This window comes from Sapajus apella, unplaced genomic scaffold (assembly GCF_009761245.1).
Source record: "Sapajus apella isolate SASKATOON/1434 unplaced genomic scaffold, GSC_monkey_1.0 scaffold319, whole genome shotgun sequence".
In the NCBI taxonomy this organism is placed as follows: Eukaryota; Metazoa; Chordata; class Mammalia; order Primates; family Cebidae; genus Sapajus; species Sapajus apella.
This window is the reverse complement of record NW_022437259.1, coordinates 17,255-41,437: the sequence shown is the minus strand read 5'-3', so window position 1 is coordinate 41,437 and position 24,183 is coordinate 17,255. Positions and strand designations below refer to the sequence as shown.

The following is a 24,183-nucleotide window of genomic DNA, read 5'->3' as shown; positions in this document are numbered from 1 at the left end:
GCAGCATACACAGAGGCATATGGCATTGGTTTGTTTGTCATGATTTGTTAATTTGCCAAGAAGCAGGCTCTGATAGAAAGCCTGTTATGAAGGATTTATCGAGAATTGCTCTTGGGATTACTAGCTGGGAGAGGGCAGAAAGAAAAGTGGATTTTGTACAGACAAGGTGGGCTGTGATACAGTCTCAACAAAAGCCTCAGCTGACCCGACAGGAAAGACTAGACTACAATGGCCCTTTAGAATTATGTAGCATTGAGATAAATGTTCTAGGCCGTTAAGCACCTATTTCAACCAGCCATTGGGTGAGGGCCTCACTGGGAAGAGGGCATGCTGTTGAGTAAAATGACCTCTTCAATCAAAGCAATTCCAAAGAGAGCTCACAGCTGGGGACTGACTGACTAAAGGATTCTCATTGTGGTCTACATACCACCAACCTGAAGGAGGACATAGGTGGTATATCACAGTGTCTACTGCATCACATCAGTGGAAATGTTAACTTTTATCACCTTTCTATCATATTTCTTCACTGTAAAGGTACCTTATTTCCTTTTGTAATTAACAAGCAATAATATGGGAGAAATGTTGACATTATGTAATTATTCTTTTCCCCCACCAATTTTACCAGATTATTTTACTGTCCATTGAGAATTTCTGCCCTAATCAATTATAACTACAATTGTTGACAGATGGTAATTTTCTACTTGATCGTTCTTTTTATATTTACTAATTAGCATTCTCCTATAAGAGTATTTCTTTTCTTGTGATTTTATCAATTTCTTCATTTTATTAGCCGTATAGACTCAAATTATATTTTTAATTTAATGAGATTAATCCAATACTTTTTATTTTTATTTTTATGCTTACATTGTCCCATATTTAACCAATGGGGACTTCATTAAACTGGTTTTGTGTCCTTTCTGGCATAAATTCTATTCACTTTTAGACACTGCCTTAATTCTGGTTCTTAAATTTACTTGAAGATGTTTTAGGCTTTTCTTGCATATTCCTCATCTTGGCCGTGAATTTAACCATTTTTCATAAATGGCATTCTTTTAGTGTGGAATGGTATAAAACTTAGAGATAATTTTAGTTTATTATATGTATGTTTCTGGTAGTAATATATAAATAATTTTCAAAAACTGGTATTTGTTATTCTATAATTTTAACTCATAGTTTTCTTATTTTAATGAGATTATTGAGAGAACCTGTGTAAAATTTTAGGACAACGTGTGGTATTTAGTAAGTATTCAATATATAATTGTCATTTTTATATCTATTCCCTATGCCTGGCATATGGTAATTACTTAATATCTTCTTATCCTGTTAAATATAATTGCCATATATATAAGTAAATCTGGAAGCAATTAAAATTATATAAAAATCAGCACATCATTAATGCTTAATGGGTTTTTCTTTTTTACCCATCCAGCATTACTAATGTATGTGCTGAACGTTATTTTATTTAATCTAAAACATTAACTAAAAAAAAAAAAACTATTTTGGATAAACATTACTAGACATTTTTAAGTATTTACAAAATTAGTAACCTGTAACTTGCATTTGCATAAATGCTGATATGTATATATAGCACATATACTTTAGGAGAAATGAGAAACTCTTATTCTAAATCCTCAAAGAAATTTGGGAAAGTGATTTGTTCTTAATAAGTAAATATTTGAATTTAAAAACAAAATTGGCTGGGAGCAATTGCTCATGCCTGTAATCCCAGAACTTTGGGAGGCCAAAGTGGGAAGTCAGGAAGTTGAGACCAACCTGGCTGACATGGTGAAACACATCTCTACCAAACACACACAAAAAATTAGCAGGGTGTGTTGGCATGGGCCTGTAATCCCAGCTACTCAGGAGGCTGAGGCAGGAGAATTGCTTGAGTCCAGGAGTCAGCAGTTGCAGTGAGCGGAGATTGTGCCACTGCACTCCAGCCTGGACAACAGAGAGAGATTCTGTCTAAAAAAAAATTAATGAATGAATTAATTAAAAACAGAATTAAGAGGCTGATAAGATGGCTGAATAGGAAAAGCTCCAGTTTGCAGCTCCCAGCGAGACCAACACAGAAGGCAGGTGATTTCTGCATCTTTAACTGAGTAGCGCCTGGAACCCCAGGGAGACAGAACCCTTCACTCCCCTGGAAAGGGGGCTAAAGGCAGGAAGCCAAGTGGTCTCACTCAGCAGGTCCCATTCCTACAGAGCCCAGCAAGTGTAGAATCACAGGCTTGAAATTTTCACTGCCAGCACAGCAGTCTGAAGTCAACCTGGAACAATCAAGGTTGTTTGGGGGAGGGAAGTCTCCCATTACTGAGACTTAGGTAGGTGGTTTTCCCCTCACAGTGCTGAGGACTGGGTGGAACTCAACATAGTGCAGCAAAGCAACTGTGGCCAGACTGCCTCTCTAGATTCCTCTCCACGGGGCAGGGTGTCTTTGAAAGAAAGGAAGCAAACCCAGTCAGGGACTTATAGATAAAACTCCCATCTCCCTGGGACAGAGCACCTGGTGGAGGGGCGGCTGTGGGCATAGCTTCAGCAGACTTAAACATTTCTGCCTGCTGGCTCTGAAGACAGCAGCACATTCTGACAAGGAGGGTTCTACCAGCACAGCACTTGAGCTCTGCTAAGGGGCAGACTGCCTCCTCAAGTAGGTCTCTGACTCCCATGCCTCCTGTCTGGGAGAGACCTCCCAAAAAGGGTTGAGATACACTTCCTACAGAAGACCTCCAGCTGGCATCAGGACACTGCCCCTCTGGGGCAAAGCTTCCAGAGAAAGGAGCAGGTAGCAATCTTTTTTTTTTTTTTTTTTAATTTGAACATGATCTTTTATCAGTGATTGAAGCCTGCCAAAGCATTACATATCACCCATTCTCCACAGTCTGTTGCAAAGACCAGAAAACACTGGATAACTCTAGCAGCTTCTAAATATAATCAAAATGTAATCATTTCTCCCTAATTTCTTTAAACAGGGCAGTGATTCTAAAACCTTTTTGTATCTCACAACTCTCAGAACTATTTTTTATACAAAACAAGTCTGGTCTCTTGGACAGTCACTATCAACATCAATCAATTTAATTCAAGCTTTTGAACTAGAACATCTGAATATTTTAACTCATGTCTAAGTAGCTAGGGAAAGTAGTATTGAGGAAGCTGGATGAGCTCATCATATATCCACAAGTTTACATCATCACTTGAAAATTGCTAGCAGAATTCCACAGAGCCAATGCCAACTACACCCTCAATGGTCTTTCCCTCTGACCTGCAGTATGTCATATTAATGATTTTCCCCCAAAGCAATGGAGCAATTATGCCCCAGTCCAAAAATTTAGTACAAACTTTTCAATAAGTCACTCACTGGAGAGGGAACCAAAAAGACAGTTCACCAGAATAAATTGTTCAGTCATGTTTCAGAATCAGGAAACACTATGTATCCACCATTCTCCAAAGCAGCAAAGACTGAATATATGTATATTGTTAAGTCTTTTTATCCTTCTTTTTATATCATTTTATTATTTCCTTGATTGCTTTAGTAGCGACTGTCTCTGGGCTAGAATACTCATATACTACTTTTGGCTTTGACTTTTTGTCATAGATAGTCTTATTATTTGCTTTTCTCCAAATTTCAATCAGTAATTTCATTTGACAAATGTTTACCAAGAACCTACTGGATATAAGACGTTCAGCCATACTTTCTGGGTGGTACTCTACAGAGGCAGGACTCTAGGTTGGTTGTCCTACAAATAATCTCCAAGAAAATGATATGAGCACAATAAGTTCAATGAAATCTGCTTGCAGAAAAGTGTAAGAAACCAGAAATAAATTATGACCAACTGCATAAAGGAACAAACTAGTCAAAGCACTAAAATTTAATGAGAAGATAATTTTTTTTTTTTTTTGAGAAGGAGTTTCGCTCTTGTTACCCAGGCTGGAGGGCAATGGCGCGATCTCGGCTCACCGCAACCTCCACCTCCTGGGTTCAGGCAATTCTCCTGCCTCAACCTCCTGAGTAGCTGGGATTATAGGCACACGCCACCATGCCCAACTAATTTTTTGTATTTTTAGTAGAGACGGGGTTTCACCATGTTGACCAGGATGGTCTCGATCTCTTGACCTCGTGATCCACCCGCCTCGGCCTCCCAAAGTGCTGGGATTACAGGTGTGAGCCACCGCACCCGGCCAGAAGATAATTTTTAAAGTAGGTGAAATTGAAGGTGCATATAACATTTCGTAGATTTAAAATCATGCAAATTCTTCTCCCTAAAATGTCTCAAATGCAGTTAAACACATACACACATACACACACATACAAAGACACACACAAGGAATTATAAATCCTCTGAAGCATGTAACTATGATTAGCTGCTACTCTCAGGAATATAAAAATACTTTCACCACAATTACATTCCAGGCAGGCAGCAATCTTTGCTGTTCTGCAGCCTCCTCTGGTGATACTCAGGCAAATAGGATATGAAATGGACTTCCAGCAAACTGTAGTGCACCTGTAGAAGAGGGGCCTGACTGTTAGAAGAAAAACAAACAAATAGAAAGCAATAGCATCAACATCAAAAAATAAACCCCCATACAGAAACCCCATCCAAAGATCATGAACCTCAAAGGTCAAAAGTATATAAATTCATGAATATGAGAAAACAACAACAACAACAAAAACAGTGCAAATAGGCTGAAAATTCCAAAAACCAGAATGCCTCTTTTTCTCCAAATGATCACAACTCCTCTCTAGCAAGTGCACAAAACTGGGCAGAAAATGAGTTTGACAAAGTGACAGAAGTAGGCTTCAGAAGTTTGGTAATAACACACTTCTTTGAGCTAAAGGAGCATGTCCTAACCCAATTCAAGGAAGCTAAGAACCTTTACAAAATGTTACAGGAACTGCTAACTAGAATAACCAGTTTAGAGAAGAAAATAAATGACCTGATGAAGTTGAAAAACACAGTACAAAAAATTTGTGTACTCTCCGCCAGACCGCTGCCGAGCCGCCATCATGGATACCAGCCGTGTGCAGCCTATCAAGTTGGCCAGGGTCACCAAGGTCCTGGGCAGGACCGGTTCTCAGGGACAGTCACGCAGGTGCACGTGGAATTTATGGATGACATGAGCCGCTCCATCATCCGCAACGTAAAAGGCCCCGTGCACGAAGGTGGCCTGCTGACCCAACCGAGTCCTAGCGAGAGGCCCGGAGGTTGTGCTGAGTTTAACTGCTCCCTGGGTTTTGGATGTTGGATTTGACTACTTGAGATGGAAATGGTGTGTCACGATCTGGTCCTTTATTTTGTGCTGCCACACATAAATTGAGATGGACCTTTAAATAAAGCCTTTGTGATACAAGTTTAAAAAAAAAATTTGTGTATACACGTAGAGTATCAACAGCCGAATTGATCAAGAAGAAGAAAACATATTGTAAATTGAAGATCAACTTACTGAAATGAGGTATGAAGACAATTAAAGAAAAAAGATTGAAAAGGAATGAACAAAGCCTCCAGGAATACCTGGACCCAGAACATGTGCAGGAATGCAAATTCCATTCCTAGACCTTCCCACAGGTACAACTGTAACATATACTTTTACCCAAGCAGGACTTGACTGATTTGATTCTTCTGCCTTAATAAAGCCCACAATTTAATTGTGACATACACCTAAGTCAATAATCTTGGTAATGCGTCCCTCCTGCCTACTCACAGGTGGCATTCTGATATACCTCTGGTCTCATTTCCAGGTGATGTGATTGTCCTCTCCTGCCTGGGTGCTGTTCTCAAAGGGGGTTGTGACATATTGATGAACCCAGAACTCATGTGATGTGATTCTTCAGCCTGGGTTCTGCCCACAGGGGACATTGTGACACATCACTGATCCCAGCATCATAGTGATGTGAATTTCCTACAAGCACTCAACTCACAGAGGGTATTGGGGGAAGCAGCAATGGAGGAAGGGTTTACAGGTGCCTACATAAACTGGTTATAAGTAATGTATAAAAGAAATCAGGAACAATAAACAGGGAAGGTCACAGGAGGCATCTGGGGAGAAAGGCCTCTCTATTCCCAGCATGTTCCCAGTTACAGAGTGACCTAAGCTCTGATATTTTAAACATCGTGCCTAATGACATAACGCTCCCTTGAAGCACTGGAATGTAACCAGACATGTAGGCTCCTTGCTAAGCCTGATCCCACCAGCTGCATTATCTATGGATAAGCATACACTTTTAGTTCTTGAAAAACTCACATAAACTGCCACTGCTACCAATCTTATGTTTGATGCACAGCCTCCCTTTCACTGATTCACCCCACCATTTACTCTATAGATAAAAGTGATTGTATTCAATAAATATCGTGCAAACCAGAGCTCAGGGCCTTTGCAGCCTCCTTTTCACATTGGCCCCCTTGTCCTGCTTTATGCATTCTTAACTTGTCGTTGCCTCATTCCTTTGTCACCACTGGACTCAAGGTACCCATGGTGGAGTGTAGGATACCCTGGCACCCTACAGGGGGGATACTAACATATCCCTGACTCATATTCAGGTGCTGTGACAACCCTGCCTGGTTCTGTCCACAGGCAGGGTTGTGACATACAGCTAAGTTCAAGTCACAGGGATAATAAGGCTGTCATATGACAGCCTGGCCAATACAAGAGATTTTGACTCTTACAGCTAAGCTTAGAACAATCAGTAAAGTTCTGGGTCTTCTAACCATATAAAGATGATTACAGATGATTATGAAACTCAGGAACATTCTATAAAATACTTGGGTCTTATAAGAGTCCATTACAGAGGTAAAATTTTGCCTCTCATAGTTACACTATCCAACAATTGGGATTGTCACTCTCGCACTTGAAAAAAGCCCACTGGTAAGGTTCTGAATCTCACATGAGCAAACAGTCCACAGTTAGCATTGGGACGGTCATCTGTGGATCTGGCAACAGGCTGGAAGGTGACTCATTTCTGGACCCAGCTCAGAGGCATGTCAATGTCTCTCATACCTGGTCCCAGGTAGTAGAAGAGATGTTGACTGTTGCATCCAGTCTTACGTAACAGATAAGATCTTGGGCTTCCCATTTTACAGAGGTCTCAGAGAATTACAACACTCATTCCACTGTACAATGCCCTAAAGTGGTGCAGATAGTGTTAAAACAGGACCGAACTCAAAATCCTGATTGTGGCTCTTGTATGCACACACAGTCCACAGTTAGAATTAAATGTGAACAGAACCCACTCACAGGGTCCTGGATCTCACTCACAGAAACAGTTCACAAGTGGAATTGAGACTCTCATATCTGGATCCATCCACAAATGTAGACAACAATTAGGATTGTCACCTTCATACATGGACAGAGTCCACTAGTAAGGGTCTAAATCTCACACATGGATGCAGTTCAGAGTTGAAATTGTGACTTTCATATGTAGATCTGGCCTCAGGCTGAATGATGGCTAATTTCTGGAACCAGCTTACAGGTCACCTGTATACCAATATCCCCAAGTATCCAAACAAATTTGCTTTTTTCCAATCCAAGATCTCATTGAAACTTGTATTTAGTGAAGTGTTACATGGGTATGAACAATAATCCCTGTTTGTGCAAATTTTTTCAATGCTGTGGATAACTAACTCAAGTATTGCTTCCTCAATAATTACCACCATTCAGCCAATACATTATTATTATTATTTTGGATGAAGTCTCACTCTGTTGCCCAACTGTAGTGCAGTGGTGCAATTCTCCTGCCTCAGCCTCCCGAGTACCTGGAATTGCAGGTGTGCACCACCATGCCCAGCTAATTTTTGTATTATTAATAGAGACAGGGTTTCACTATGTAGGCCCAGGCTGGTCTCAAACTCCTGACCTAGTGATTCACACACCTCAGTCTCCCAAAGTTCTAGGATTACAGACATGAGCCAATGTGCCTGGGCCAATATGTGGTTCTTATGTTTTTAATGAAACTATCTATATTCTTGTCTTTCTTGGCTTCTTTCAACTAAAAAAAAAAAAAAATACCTGATTCAAAACAACACAACCTTTATTGAATCCAGTCAAAGTTACAACATTTTAGTGATGATGGATAGAAACTCATGGCTGACTCATCAGATTTTTCACAGGTCCTCTCTTTTTCTCCCTGGAACGATTTATATAGCACGAGAACTGGACTAATAAGTAGATGCTGTGGAGTCCTTATTCTAATCATTCAAATTTTTCTTTGATAAGCTATTCTGACTTAAAATTATTAACTAATAACATATAAAGGTGCTTAAAAGCTCCAGAATAAGTATTGTGTTCTGGGGAACCAAAGATGTTACTTTTCACAAAATTATCAAGGCAAGTGAATCTGTGCAGATGCATTCAGGAGCACTTTATCACTCAAATATAGCTACTGGGGAACAGGTGGGCTCAAATGCTGGCAACATTTTCTAGACTCCAATTTTCCCATTGGTAATATGCAGGATGATAAGTCATAATTTCATGGTAATTCTGCACATCCCCAGGGAAAGACAGGACGCAGCTGCTGCGGTTTCTCCTTCACGCAGTGCCCAGAGATGTCCTGCCGATCCAGTCCCTCCCCAGCCGCTGTTCGCAAGAGCAACTCTGCGATGTGCTGCGGGTGGGCTCTGCCGTGGCAGATGCGGCAGGCTCTGAGGTCGCGTCCAGCAGCGGAGTGGGAGCTTCGCGCATTGCTGCTGCCGCTGGTTCATGGTTCTGACCTGAAAGCAGAACGAGGCATCTTCAATTCCAAGATGAGGCAGCAGCAGCAGCAGCCTCACGGACTGCAAAAGCTGCAGCGGTTGGGAGGCCGAGGGTAGGGCGTTCTGAGGGAGGCACTGCGCAGCTGTAGGGTCGGTGGCCAGGCCGGGAGCCTGTGCCGGGCAATCATGCTAGAGGCCGACGTCAGCTCGCAAGGCCGGATTTCATTCTTTCTAAGGTTGAATTGTATTGCACTGTGTGATTACACCACATTTGGTCTAAACATTTATCCCTGGTGGGCACTAAGACTGATTCCGTACCTTGTCTATTGTCAGTAGAGCTGTGGTAAACATGGGAGTGCCACTGTCTCTTCAATGACTGATTTTATTTGCTTTTGATATATACTCAATAATGGAATTGGTGGATTATATGGAATTCCATTTTTAGGTTTTTGTTTTTTGTTTTTGTTTAGATATAGCTGCATAGTTTTCCACGGGGGTTTTTAATAAATAAATAAAGTCTAAAAATATACTAAATTTACATTCACACAAACAGTGTCCCCTTTTCTCCACATCCTCATCAAAACGTGTTATCTTTTGTCTCCTTGATAATGGCCATTCTAAATGGGGCAAGGTAATATCGCATGTGGTTTTGGATTGCATTTTCCAGATGATTAGTGATGTTGAGTATTTCTTTGTCTTCTATGAAAAAACATCTATTCAGGTCTTAATGCACACATTTTCTTTTATTTTATAGGTTGTCTTTTTGTTCTGTTAATAGATTTTATGCTATCCAGAAGCTTTTATTTTAATATTTTATTGACATTAATTTTTATGTTTTCTCACTTGATACACTAAGAGTTTGCCCTCTGCTTCATAGGTTATCTGTCTTCTATCTCACTACTTTTAAACATTTTTCTTCTTTTTGGTGTCATTAGGTTTAATCATTATTCTTTCTTTAAGATCTATTTTATTTATAATTGACAAATAATTATTGTACATATTTATGGAGTAAGTGTGATGTTTCAGTACACCATACAATGACCCAATAAGGGTATTTTCATACTATCCCTTTAAGCATATATTATTGCTTTGTGCTAATAAAATTAAAAATTGTCTCTTCTACCTGTGTTAAAATAAACAGTACATTATAATTAGCTATAATCACTCTACTGTGTAATGGAACACCAGAATTTATTCTGCCTGTCTAACTGTAACTTTGCAACTTTGACAAACCTCTCCCCATTTCTTCGTCCCTTCACTATCTCTAGCCTCTAGTAACAGTAAGTACCATTCTACTCTCTACTTCTATGAGATCAACTTTTTAAAATTTCACAGCTGAGTGACATCGTATGGTATTTTGCTTTCTGTTACTGGCTTATTTCACTTAACATAATGTCTTCTAGGTTCATCCATGTTAACATAAATGACAGGAGTTTATTCTGTTTTATTAATGAACATTATTCCTGTGTGTGTGTGCATGTGTGTGTGTACCATTTTCTTCATTCATTTGTAGATGGGCACTTATACACTGTTGGTAAGAGTGTAAATTGGTACAACTGTTAGGAAAGACAGTGTGGAGGTTTTTCAAGAAATTACAAATAGAACTACCATCTGCATCCACTGGTTATATATCAAAAGGAAATAAAATAAGTATGTTAAAAGGAGGCTGAGGCAGGTGGATCACCTGAGGTAGGGAGTTCAAAACCAGCCTGACCAACATAAAGAAACCCTGTCTCTATTAAAAACACAAAATTTGAGGGGCATAGCTACTTGGGAGGCTGAGGCAAAAGAAACCCTTGAACCTGGAAGGCAGAGGTTGTGATGAGCCGAGATTGCATCATTGGGCTCCAGCCTGGGCAACAAGAGTGAAACTCCATCTAAAATAAAAAAAAAAAAAAATTGCACTCCCATGTTTATTGATGCAGTGTTCACCATAACCAAAACCGCTATTTCTTTTAAGTATTCTTTAATTTATCTTTTTTGATGCATTACACTCTAAACTTATTTCCACTTTTGGAAACTTATGAGTCACCAATTCTTTGCATGTTGCCTTCCTGTTTATGTAGTCTAGAAAACAATTTTTTAAAAAAATTTCTTCTCATCTAATTTTCATATAGAAATAAATATATTTGTATTTTGTATTAATTTGCCTTCTATAAAGTATATTACTACATTAATTCTGCTGAGCATTTTAGCCTACTAGTCCTCTCATCAATTCAGAGTATTTTTTTTTTAAGACGGGGTTTCACCATCTTGGTCCGGCTGGTCTTGAACTCCTGACCTCAGGTGATCCGCCCGCCTTGGCCTCCAAAGTGCTTGGATTACAGGCGTGAGCCACCACGCCCAGCCAATTCAGAGTATTTTAATATGCTATTTGTATGCTGTGCATTACATTGTTTTACTACATTTCCAATAGTTTACTTTCCATTTGCCTCTTTTCCAAATATAACTTGTCAAACTCATATTTTTTTCCACATGATTTTGGTTTCTTATTTTTTTTATTATATTGGGCAAACATTTAAATATAAACCTCATATCTGAGTTTTATGTGCCATATAATTTATCTAATGCTTCATGCTAGTAGCTCATCTCCTTGTGTGCAACATAAGTTATAATTTCATTCTCACATATGGAAGAGAGCACACACCAGATGCCTGCAGGCAGTTTATCTGTGTTTATTCCATTTGCCTTGTCAGAAGCTGAACAATCCACATAAATTTAACATCCTTGAGATGAGATGCATATGAATGGAGCACTGGCCTCTTAGGTGGATATTTCTCTCAATCATTACCTTTATTTACTTCCTGAGAAGTTTCTATAATTTTTTTCAACTATATTAGGCATTTTGTGAATTCTTGTGACTTCTTGGTGATTTTATAATCTGCATTAAGTTTTTAAAGCATGTTATTTTCCTGAAAAGCAGAAATGTCAACAATTGCATGCATGAGTAAAATATTTTATCTAGAATTTCTATGTCATAGAACACCACATCATGAGAAATTCCAACTTTCTTTATTTGAAATACTGGTAGCTTCAAGAGACCATATTGTAATAATTTGTAAAATGTGATTACCTTTTTTCCTATTAGAAAATTAATTATGTACTATGTACAAATTTCTGAAATACTTCACTGCGGTAAATAGTATATGGTATGAATTATTGTTTTCTTCAACATAAAATAAACATGGGTAAAACTATTTATGTGAATTCAGATCTTTTGTCTTCAATTGCCATTTTACTTTATTAGCACTTCCCTAACTCCATAAAATGTATAATTTGAATTTTTGTTTAATCCAGAATTTATTGAAAATGGTTTTTTTTTTAATGTGATAATGTTACTATTGCAATTGAGGACGTTTTCAATAAATATCTTAAACTTGAGGCCCTAAGTATTTCTTCTGTACTAGAAATCAGATTTCTCTGGCACAACTCCATTACTTGTGGTAACATTTATGGAAACTACAAATGTCAGGACAGCATTTCAACACTGTACCCAGTTGTTCAGTGGGTCTAATATCTAAATATCTTGTTAGCTATGAAACAAACCAAGTAGAAATGCTGAATATATAGTACAAATAAATAGAGTCTTCACGGAAGAGAACAATAACTGATTAATTTTCTACAATATGTCAACCTGTTCATTAGTTCTTCAATAATACTATTTACGCTATTTCAAGTACAAGAGGTTCTTTATCTAGGCTCTAAAGGACATAAACAATGATGCATAGAGTCAGATTTATTTTTATAAACTTTTGATGCTTCTTTTGCTGAGTGTCTTACTGTGAATATTGGGAGACAAAGACAAATGCACATTTAAGTCATTAGTGGGCACATGAGTTTTGCTCATATGGCTTTTTGCTTATATGGATGTTGTAAATAACAAGATACAATCATGAAGTTTGATAAACTCATCTGTGCCCTGTGAACTTTAGTCCACTTACTGTAAAACTTGATTCAGTCACTATTTATTAGTTTAAAAAATGGTTTTAAAAGCTGCAAACCAAACTTTGTTACACATTTCTGAATCATGGAGGGGTAAACGGACAGTTTCCCTTTGCCACAGACTCTTTTGTGAAGAAAAGTTCTGTGTAAAATAAATAAGAGTTTCCAAACTCTATTTTTAAAAAAGCCTGAGATTTCTTCTACAATTAACCTTCTCTCTAGAGTCCCCTTTACCCAGGGCTTGGTCCCTAGGTCATCTTTTTAAGGTTTAGTTTCTGGAATATTTTCAGCAAACCTCTCCCATGCTTTGTCCAAGTTTGTTTGTTTTTGCTTTGGAGAAGGTGAACATCTTCAGTTGAGGATGGATGCCTGTCCCCAAGCCTACGTGTGTTTCCTGAAGCTAAAGCTGATGGAAGTTTTCATTTCTCCACCACCCTTCCACAGGCCGTCTTTTTTCCAAACCATCTACTTCAACATTTCCGAACTTTGTTGCTGTCAGTAATTTCAGAATAAACAAGTGCAGGAGAATCATCTCTTGGGAAAGTTGCTTCACTTCCAATCTACTCCCTACGTTTTCCAGCTCTATCTGTGTATTTTAGATTGTTCAATGTCTATTCATCTTTGTAGTCTGCATTCTGAGAACCATATTTTACTTGTACTTTATTTTCTTATTTCCAGCTCTTTTTTTCTCTTTACATAGTGTTGAACCAATAAGCGATTTGTCTTTCTTATCAAAACAAAGGTGAGCTCTAACCTGCTGCAGTTCACAGCCACCACAGCTATCACTGCCAGGGTGAATGTGAAGGAGTAACAGTCTCTACAAAGTCTCTCTAAGTTTTACTTCATGTCTGTGCTCAAGGACATAAAGGTCTCACTTAGTTTTCAGCCAAACAACCCATTCTCCATTAACAATTGTTCAATTTTGACTGCCTTGATCTACAAGGACATAACTTTGTAAGTCATGGTTAAAATAAATTTCTGCATAAAACTTACGATACCAACTTCAGGAATTCAAAGAGTATGCTTCAGATTATTTTCTCATCCAATTATAGCAGGTTTTACAATGGTAATGATAAAAAGTGATCCTGTCTGCAACACGGGTGATCTAATGGCAATTACTCTAATACACAGAGGCCAATTTTGTTTTCTCATTTTCCTCCTGGGTATCTTCTGCAGTGACATAGCTTTCACTGATAATGTGAGGAGGGATGGTGCTGTGGCCATAAATGACGCCTATGGAGCCAGAGCAATGGGAGTACATGCGGCGAAAGGCAGTCTTGCCCAGGCTGGCTGCTGTGGTCCTCTTCAGGACGCCCTGGCACGTGTTTCCTGGAGCCAAACGGGGCTGTGGGCAACGATCAAGGGGACAGCTGATGTCCCTGCCTGATCTGCGTGACCTGAAAACTGAAAAAAATCCTTGGAAAGATTACATCTTCCCCAGCTATGGGAACAAAGGGAGGAGCGTCGGAGTAGTCAGGGAGCCAGAAGCGCTCCGCTGTTCTTAGGTTGAGCAAGAAACAGTGGCCAAAAGAGTTTTTTTTTTTTTTTTTTTTGTTTGTTTGTTTGTTTTTTTGAGACGGAGTTTCACTCATGTTACCCAGGTTGGAGTGTAATGGCGCGATCTCGGCTCACCGCAACCTCCGCCTCCTGGGTTCAGGCAATTCTCCTGCCTCAGCCTCCTGAGTAGCTGGGATTACAGGCATGCACCAGCATGCCCAGCTAATTTTTTGTAGTTTTAGTAGAGACGGGGTTTCACCGTGTTGACCAGGATGGTCTCTATCTCTTGACCTCGTGATCCACCCGCCTCGGCCTCCCAAAGAGCTGGGATTACAGGCTTGAGCCACCGCGCCCGGCCCCAAAAGAGTTTTAAATAAAGTTTGCCTGTGGCTAGATATTACCTACTGATTACTCTTATTTTTATTTCATATTTATTGAGCTGTGATTTGCATATTGAAAAATGTATATATTTAGGGTGTACAATACAGCGCTTTGAGATGTGTATACATCTTTAAATTATCTTAATAAAGCTGGTTAACATATCTATCCCCTCACATAGTTGCTTTATACTTTTCTGTGTGTGTGGTGAGAGAACATAAGATCAATTTTTGTAACAAATCTGAAGTACAATTATTATTAACTATAGTCACTATTCTGCACATTACACCCCAGCAGTTTTTTATTATATCACTGAAGATGTACACTGTTTGATGAATATCTCCCCACGTTTCCCCACTCCCTAGCCCATGGTAAGTACCTTTGTACTCTGTTTCTTTTCTTTCTTTTCTTTTTTCTTTTTTTAAGATTCCATATATAAATGAGATAGTGTAGTATTTTTCTTTCTGCATTTCGCTTATTTCACTTAGCATAATCTCTTCAAGAGTCATAAATGTTGTTGTAAATAAAAGGGACATGGATGAACCTGGAAACCATCATTCTCAGCAAACCGACACAAGAACAGAAAATCAAACACCGCATGTTCTCACTCACAGACGGGTGTTGAACAATGAGAACACTTGGACACAGGGAGGGGCGCATCACACACTGGGGTCTGTAGGGAGGAAATAGGGGAGGGACAGCAGGGAGTGGTGAGCTGGGGAGATATAGCATGGGAGGAAATGCCAGATATAGGGGATGGGGAGGAAGGCAGCAAATCACACTGCCATGTGTGTACCTATGCAACAATCTTGCGTGTTCTTCACATGTACCACAAAACCTAAAATGCAATTAAAAAAATAAAAAATAATTTCATTCTCTATTAAAGGTGAAATTATCTTTTTCACACAGTTTATTCATTTATTTGTATTAGAGGAGTGCAGATACCCTTGGTGATACTGATTACATGTCCATTGGCTATATACTCTGAATTGAGAATAGTGGTACTTCCAGTTTAAAAATTTTAAGGAAACTCCGTACTGTTTTGTTTTTTTTTTTTAAATTATGGCTGCACCAGTGCACATGCTCAGCAACAGTGTACAAATATTCTCTTTCCTCTGCACCCTAACACTTTTTATCTTTTTACTTTTTGATAATAGCTCTCCTTAACACCACAATAAGGTGATATCTCATTCTGACTTTGATTTCAGTTACTCTGATGATTTGTGATGTTGGGCATCTTTTTATATATCTACTGGCCATTTGTATGTCTTTGGAAAAATGACTATTTAGATGTTCCACGCAATTAATAAGGAAATTGATTTTTGTTTTGTTCTACTGTGCATTTTTTTGTATTTATTAGTATTACATATATTTTGGATAGTAACATATCATCCTACATATGGTTTACAAATATTTTATTCCATCCAATATATTGCCTTTATATTTTGTTGATTCTTTCCCTTAGTGTGCAGAAACATTTTACCTTGATGTAGTTTCACTTTTCTATTTTGCTTTTGTTGCTTGTGTTCTATGCGTAGAATCCAAAAAATCATTGCCATGACCAGTGTCAATGAGCTTTTTCCCTGTTTAATTTTGTAGGGGATTCATGATTTCAATTCTTATGTTTAAGTCTTCATTTTAAAGTCATTTTTGTGATGATATGAGAAAGGTTTGCTTTTTGTATGTGCATATCTAGTTTTTTCTACACTATTTCTTGATGTGACTATCTTTTCCTAATTTTGTGGGATCAGGTGACTGTGTATGTGTGAGTTTATTTCTGGGTTCTCCATTCTGTTCCATTGGTTTTTATATAGGTACCATGCTATTTTGATGACTATTGTTTTGTAATATAGTTTGAAATCAGAAAGTTTGAGGCTTTCAGCCTTTTTGTTCTTCTCAGTGTTTGGCTATTTGGGGTCTTTTTGTGACTCCATACTAATTTTACAATTGTTCTACATTGTCTTAACAGTATTCAAATTTTGATTAAAAATATTTAATCTGTATATTACTTTGTGTAGTATAGATATTTTAACAATATTAATTTTTAGAATCAATGAACACAGGATATACTTCCAATTTTCTAATCTTCATTTTCTTTCATCAACATTTGGTAGTTTTCAGCATGCAGATCTTTAATATTTTTGGTTAAACTTATTCTATTTAATAAATTATTTTATTCTATTTGATACTATTGTAAATGAAATTGTTTTCTTAATCCCTTTTCAGATTTTATGTTGTTATTGTATTAAAATCCCACTGATTTTCATGTTAAGGTATCTTGCAACTTTACTGAATTAGCTTGTTAGCTATAACAGGGTTTAGTTGTTGGTGGTGGTGGTAAAATGGTGGGTATTCTTAACCCTAGTTATACTTTAAGTTGATGATGGCTATTTGTATTTCATAATTTTTAAAAATATAACCAGATAGGTTTCTGCTGTCAGAAATTCAGTGCAATTTAAATGTTCCTTTTTTTTTTGAGATGGAGTCTAGCACTGTCACATGGGCTGGAATACAATGGTGCAATCTCAGCTTATTGCAACCTCCACCTCCCGGGTTCAAGCAATTCTCTCTCAGCCTCCTGAGTAGTTGAGATAACAGGCAATTGCCACCATGCCTGGCTAATTTTTTGTATTTTTAGTAGAGATGGTGTTTTCTCATACCTGTGAGCTGGACGTAATTACATGTGACAATCTCTCCTGTGGGCAAGGACCAGTAGGGAGAGTCACATAAACTAGGTGCTGGGCCAGTGATATGTCAGTATTTTTTCTGTGGTCAGGACCCTGGCAATAAAAGTTACATCTCCTGGGTGCTAGGTAAAGCAATATGTCAACAATCCATCCTGTAAACATTTTCCAGGCAGAAGACGGTCACATCACCTAGGTGATGAGCCCAGTAATGTGTCACTATTTTCCCTGTAAACCACTCCAGGACACACACACATAAAAGGTCACATCACATAGGCAACGGGCCCAAAGATATCTCACAGTAATCTCTCTGGACTGGCTTAGGCAGGAAGGGAGAGTTATATCACTTAGGTGACTGGCCCAGATATATGTCACAATACCCACTGAGGGCAGACAGAGCCCAGGCAGAAAAGTCACATAATCTATGTCCTCAAACCAGGTATAGTTCACCATCTAATGTGTAGGCTGGACCTAGGCAAAAAAGTAAAATCATCAGGGGCTGAGTAAAGGAATATGTTACAACCACAACTGTGTAAAGGTCAAGAGATAAAATTTACGATCCTGCACATTTCCCAGCTCCAGGTTCAGAGTCAATACTTACTGGGAGTTTTGTTCAAAAGGCAAGTAGCCTCAACAGTGAACTGGATCCATGCATGAAAGCCCCGCCTGCAGACACTGTAAAAAAGTCAAAACATCACAGGAGTGCCAAATCTTGGCCCAAGAGTCACCATTCTACCTTTGTACAGAGTTCACATATGATAGTAACAATGCCAACTTTTGACTGTCTTTGGATGTGAGATTCCCAGAACCTCAAGAGTAGACAGCGTTCATTTCTAGAGGTGAAAATATGGTTGGCTGGTTGTGCATATAAAAGTGACTATCTCACCTGTGCTTTGAACCCTATTATGACACTCTTTGTACCAACTGAGGGCACTGTAAGGTATTTGTAAAAGTCACAATACTCTCTGAGACCCACATGCTTATGTGGACCCACAATTTTACTCATTTCATTAAGCCCAGAAAGAGTCAACATCTCCTTTATTGGCTGTGTCCAGGTATAAAATTCATCACTGTGCCTGTGAATGGGGTCCAGGAATTAGTTACCACCTCGCTTGTGAATAAATCCATATACGACAGTCAAAATTTCAACTGTAGACCACATTCATGAGAGATTCAGGACCTCAGCAGTGGGCATTGTCCATATGTGAGGGTGACAAACTTAACTTTTGACAAGACGTGCATGTGAGTCACAATTTAAATTGTGTGCTGATCCTTGTTTTGATATACTCTGTACCACCTATAAGAGAATTACACCATATGCTAGTGTTTCACAGTCCTCTGAGACTTCTAGGCAGGAAACCCAGGACCTTACCCATTGCCCGAAGCCTACCTATAGTCAACATTTTCTTTTGGCCTGGTCTAGGTAAAATAGTCAACATGGTGCTTGTGACCTGGATCCGGAAATTAGTCACCATTCAGCTTGTTGCCAGTCACAGTTCCAACTGTGGACTGCACTCATACGTAAAAGTGACAATCCTAATTGTTGGCTGTATGTACCTATGAGAGTCACAGTCTTACCTGTATGCTGGTCCCTGCTATCACTCCTTTTGAGACAGAGTCTCATTCTGTCACCCAGGCTGGAAAGCAGTGGCATGATCTCAGCTCAATGCAACCTCCTCTGCCTTCCAGGTTCAAGCGATTCTCTTTCTTCAGTCTTTTGAGTAGCTGGGATTACAGGCATGCACCACCATTCTGGACTATTATTTTTTGTATTATTAGTAGAGACAGGGTTTCACCATGTTGGTCAGCCTGGCCTTTAACTCCTGACCTGTGATGTGCCTGTTTCAGCCTCCCAAAGTGGTGGGATTACAGGTGTAAGCCACTGCGCCCGGCCTGCTGTCAGTCTTTCTACAACCCAAGACCTTTATAAAATACATGTGAGTGTTGTAATCTTCTGTGACCTTTTAAAATTAGGAGACCAAAGACCTTACTTATTGCACTAAGTCTCCCTATGAAAGTCAACATTTCTCCTATTGGCTGGCTCCATGTAAAAAAGTAATTATTATGACTGTTGCTTGGGCCTAGGTATAGGTCACAATCCCACCTGTGAGCAGGACCAGGGAGAAAAGTCACAACACCGAATGCTGGGCCAGGAAAATGTCAATATCTCTCAGTAACAGGGCTCACATAGGAAAGTCACATCACCTTTGTTCTAGGTTCAGTAATATGTCACATTTTCCACTGTAGATAGAGTCCAGGCAAAAGAATCACATCACCTTGGTGCTTGGTCCAGCAATGTGTCACAATTCTTTGTGTAGGCAGGGCCCATGAAGCAAAGGGAGTCACATCACCTAGGTACCGGTCCCAGCAATATCAAAATTCCCCGTTAACAGGGCCCAGTCATGAAAGGAGAGTTATTTAATCTCAGTAATATGCCCATATATGTGTCATAAACCTTACTGGAGGTAGGGCACAAGAAGAAAAGTAGAGTCTCATCACATAGTTGAAGACTCAGCTATACATTAAAATGCCTCTTGTGGGCTTGGCTCAGGCAGGACGGCCATGTCACCTAGGTGTTTGGGCCAGGTATATGTCATAATTCCAAATGTAGGCTGGGCTCAGTCTGGCAAGAAAGTAAAATCAATCAGGTGCTGAGAAAAAATACATGCCACAGTCACACCTGCAGGAAGATCCAGAGATGAGATTGTCAGTCCCACTGTATAAGAGACAGCATTCTCTGTACATTGTGTTTGAGTATCAATTCACAATTGCAATGGTGAAGAGAATTCATGCATAAGAGTTCCAAACTCACCTGGAGAAAGTGTCTAATCAGGGTAGTCACAGCCTCACAGGAGTGCTGAATCTTGGTTTGAAAGTAGCCATTCTATCTATGGACTAATCCACAATCCAGAGTCACAATATTAACTTTCAATTAATCTGGGTGTAATCCTCAGAACCTCAATAATGGACTATGTTTATATGGAAGGATGACATGCCTCACTGAATGCTGTGTGTACATAGAAGTATCACAATCTCACCTGTTTGCTGGGCCTTTATGTGACACCCTCTGTACAACTCAAGGGCCTCATATGGTATGCCTGAGAGTAAAAACCCGTGCTGAGGCCTTCATACTGGTGTAAACTCATGGTCCCACATGTTTCCCTGAGTTCAGGAATAAGAGTCCACACCTTTTTTATTGGCTGGATCCAGGTCTGACAGTCATCAGTGTGCCTGTGAGCTGGGTTCACAAATGAGTCACCATCCTGCTTGTCACATATGACAGTAACAGTTCCAGCTGTGCACTGCTTCTGTGGAGTGGGATTCAGGACCTCATCAGTGGATTTGTTCACATTTAATAGCAAACTGTGGGCTGTGTGTGCATAAGAGATTCACAATCTCAATTTTGAGTTGGGCTTTGTTTTGATACTCTCTGTACAACCCGAGGGCATTACACAATAGGCAGGAGGGCTGTAATTCTCTGTGACCTGTGTAAAAGTAAGAAACTCAGGGCTTTATCTGTTTTCCTAAGACTAGATATGAGAGTCAACATCTCTTCTATTAACTGGGGCCGGGTGTAAAAGACAACACCATGCCAAACAGTTGAGTCAAAAAAAAAAAAAAAAAAATGGTGGCCGGGGCCTAGTTCTGCGAGGCTGGGCTGGCGGCAGCGTTGGCGGTGGGAAACGGGTGACCCGCAGCGGGATGCCTCCGCCATGACTGCGGAGCTGCAGCAGGATGACGCAGCCAGCGCGGCCGACAGCCACGGCTCGAAGTGATAGACATTACTCATGATAACAAAGATGATCTTCAGGCTACCATTGCTTTGAGTCTACTGGAGTCTCCCAAAATTCAAGCTGATGGAAGAGATCTTAACAGGATGCATGAAGCAACCTCTGCAGAAACTAAGCGCTCAAAGAGAAAATGTTGTGAAGTGTGGGGAGAAAACCCCAATCCCAATGATTGGAGGAGAGTTGATGGTTGGCCAGTTGGGCTGAAAAATGTTGGCAATACATGTTGGTTTAGTGCTGTTATTCAGTCTCTCTTTCAATTGCCTGAATTTTGAAGACTTGTTCTCAGTTATAGTCTGCCACAAAATGTACTTGAAAATTGTCGAAATCACACAGAAAAGAGAAATGTCATGTTTATGCAAGCACTTCAGTATTTGTTTGCTCTAATGGGATCAAATAGAAAATTTGCAGACCCGTCCACAACCCTGGCTCTATTAAAGGGAGCATTCCGATCATCTGAGGAACAGCAGCAAGATGTGAGTGAATTCACACACAAGCTCTTGGATTGGCTACAGGACACATTCCAGCTAGCTGTTACTGTTAACAGTCCCAGGAACAAATCTGAAAATCCAGTGGTGCAGCTGTTTATGGTACTCTCCTGACTGAAGGGGTTCGTGAAGGAAAACCCTTTTGTAACAATGAGATCTTTGGCCAGTATCCTCTTCAGGTAAATGGTTATCGCAACTTAGAGGAGTGTTGGAAGGAGCCATGGTGGAGGGTGATGTTGAGCTTCTTCCCTCTGATCACTTGGTGAAGTATGGACAAGAGCGTTGGTTTACAAAGCTACCTCCAGTATTGACTTTTGAACTCTCATGGTTTGAGTTTAATCAGTCCCTTGGTCAGCCAGAGAAAAATCACAATAAGCTGGAATTTCCTCAGATTATTTATATGGACAGGTACATGTAAAGGAGCAAAGAGCTTATTTGGAATAAGAGAGAGTGCATTCGAAAGTTGAAGGAGGAAATAAAAGTTCTGCAGCAAAAATTGGAAAGGTATGTGAAATATGGCTCAGGCCCAGCTCGGTTCCTGACATGCTGAAATATGTTATTAAATTTGCTAGTACAAAACCTGCCTCAGAAAGCTGTCCACCTGAAAGTGACACACACATGACATTACCACTTTCTTCAGTGCACTGCTCGGTTCCTGACCAGACATCAAAGGAAAGTACGAGTACAGAAAGCTCTTCTCAGGATGTTGAAAGTACCTTTTCTTCTCCTGAAGATTCTCAACACAAGTCTAAACCACTTACATCTTCTCGGTCTTCCATGGAAATGCCTGCACAGCCAGCTCCAAGAACAGTCACAGATGAGGAGATAAACTTTGTTAAGACTTGTCTTCAGAGGTGGAGGAGTGAGATTGAACAAGATATACAAGATTTAAAGAATCGTATTGCAAGTACTACTCAGGCTGTTGAGCAGATGTACTGTGATCCTCTCCTTCGTCAGATGCCTTATCGCTTGCATGCAGTTCTTGTTCATGAAGGACAAGCAAATGCTGGACACTATTGGGCCCATATCTATAATCAGCCCAGTCAGAGCTGGCTCAAGTACAACGACATCTCTGTTACTGAATCTTCCTGGGAAGAAGTTGAAAGAGATTCCTATGGGGGCCTGAGAAATGTTAGTGCTTACTGTCTGATGTACATTAATGACAAACTACCCCACTTCAACGCAGAGGCAGCCCCAAATGAGTCAGATCAAATGTCAGGAAGCCTCATCTGTGGAACTTAACCATTACATTCAGGAGGATAACTGGCGATTTGAGCAAGAAGTAGAGGAGTGGAAAGAAGAGCAATCTTGCAAAATCCCTCAAATGGAGTCCTCCACCAACTTCTCATCACAGGACTTCTCTACATCACAAGAGCTTTCAGTAGCCTCTTCTCATGGGGTTCGCTGCTTGTCATCTGAGCATGCTATGATTGTAAAGGAGCAGGCTGCCCAGGCTATTGCAAACACAGCCCGTGCCTATGAGAAGAGAGGTGTAGAAGCAACACTGAGTGAGGCATTCCATGAGGAATACTCCAGGCTCTATCAGCTTGCCTAAGAGACCCCCATCTCTCACAGTGATCCTCGACTTCAACATGTCCTTGTCTACTTCTTCCAAAATGAAGCACCCAAAAGGGTAGTAGAACGAACTCTTCTGGAACAGTTTGCAGATAAAAATCTTAGCTATGATGAAAGATTAATCAGCATTATGAAGGTGGCTCAAGCGAAACTGAAGGAAATTGGTCCAGATGACATGAATACGGAAGAGTACGAGAAGTGGCATGAAGCTTATAGTTTGTTCTGAAAAGTATCTGTGTACCTCCTAACAGGCCTAGAACTCTATCAAAAAGGAAAGTACCAAGAGGCACTTTCCTACCTGGTATATGCCTACCAGAGCAATGCTGCCCAGCTGATAAAGGGGCCTTGCCAGGGGGTCAAGGAGTCCATGATTGCTTTATACTGAAGGAAGTATCTTCTGGAGCTGAATGCCAAAGCAGCTTCTCTCTTTGAAATGAATGATGATCACTCTGTAACCGAGGGCATTAATGTGATGAATGAGCTGATCATCCCCTGCATTCACCTTATCATCAATAATGACGTCTCCAAGGATGACCTGGATGCCATTGAAGTCATGAGAAACCATTGGTGCTCTTACCTTGGGCAAGATATTGCAGAAAATCTGTAGCTGTGCCTAGGGGAGTTTCTACCCAGACTTCTAGATCCTTCTGCAGAAATCATCGTCTTGAAGGAGCCTCCAACTATTCAACCCCATTCTCCCTTTGACCTATGTAGCCGATTTGCAGCTGTCATGGAGTCAATTCAAGGAGTTTCAACTGTGACAGTGAAATAAGCTCCCATGTGTTCAAGGCCTGTTCTGGTTTCTGGCTGACTGCCGCTTGCACAGAAGTCCGTTGTCACAGTGCTCATCTTGGGAAAAGGATTAGGTGGGCACATAAGATTCCAATTCAGACCCCAACCATGCTGGGTGTGTAAAGAAGGATTGAAAATAAAATTGTACTTTTTACGTACAAAATCATAAATGCTATTTCACTAGAAAAGGTGGAAACCAGTGTATTAAGGTGTTGAATTATGCCAGAAGACCTGAAATGCCTTGTATCTACAGCAATGCTTAGCCTTGCCACTTTTAAAACTATCCTTCAGGTATAAATATTTTTGACAGCAGAATAGAATGATTCATGAGAACCTGAAGTAGATGAACAGCTAC

General features: G+C 39.9%; 4 pseudogenes; 2 read left to right on the top strand and 2 right to left on the bottom strand.

The window, feature by feature from the left end:
- The first annotated feature begins 4,971 nt into the window (after positions 1 to 4,971).
- LOC116545643 lies at positions 4,972 to 5,213 on the top strand (annotated as a pseudogene).
- An 888-nt stretch (positions 5,214 to 6,101) lies between these two features.
- Positions 6,102 to 8,707, bottom strand: LOC116545642 (annotated as a pseudogene).
- Positions 8,708 to 12,638: 3,931 nt separating this feature from the next.
- Positions 12,639 to 20,975, bottom strand: LOC116545641 (annotated as a pseudogene).
- On the top strand, positions 20,921 to 24,170 carry LOC116545645 (annotated as a pseudogene).
- Positions 24,171 to 24,183: the final 13 nt, after the last annotated feature.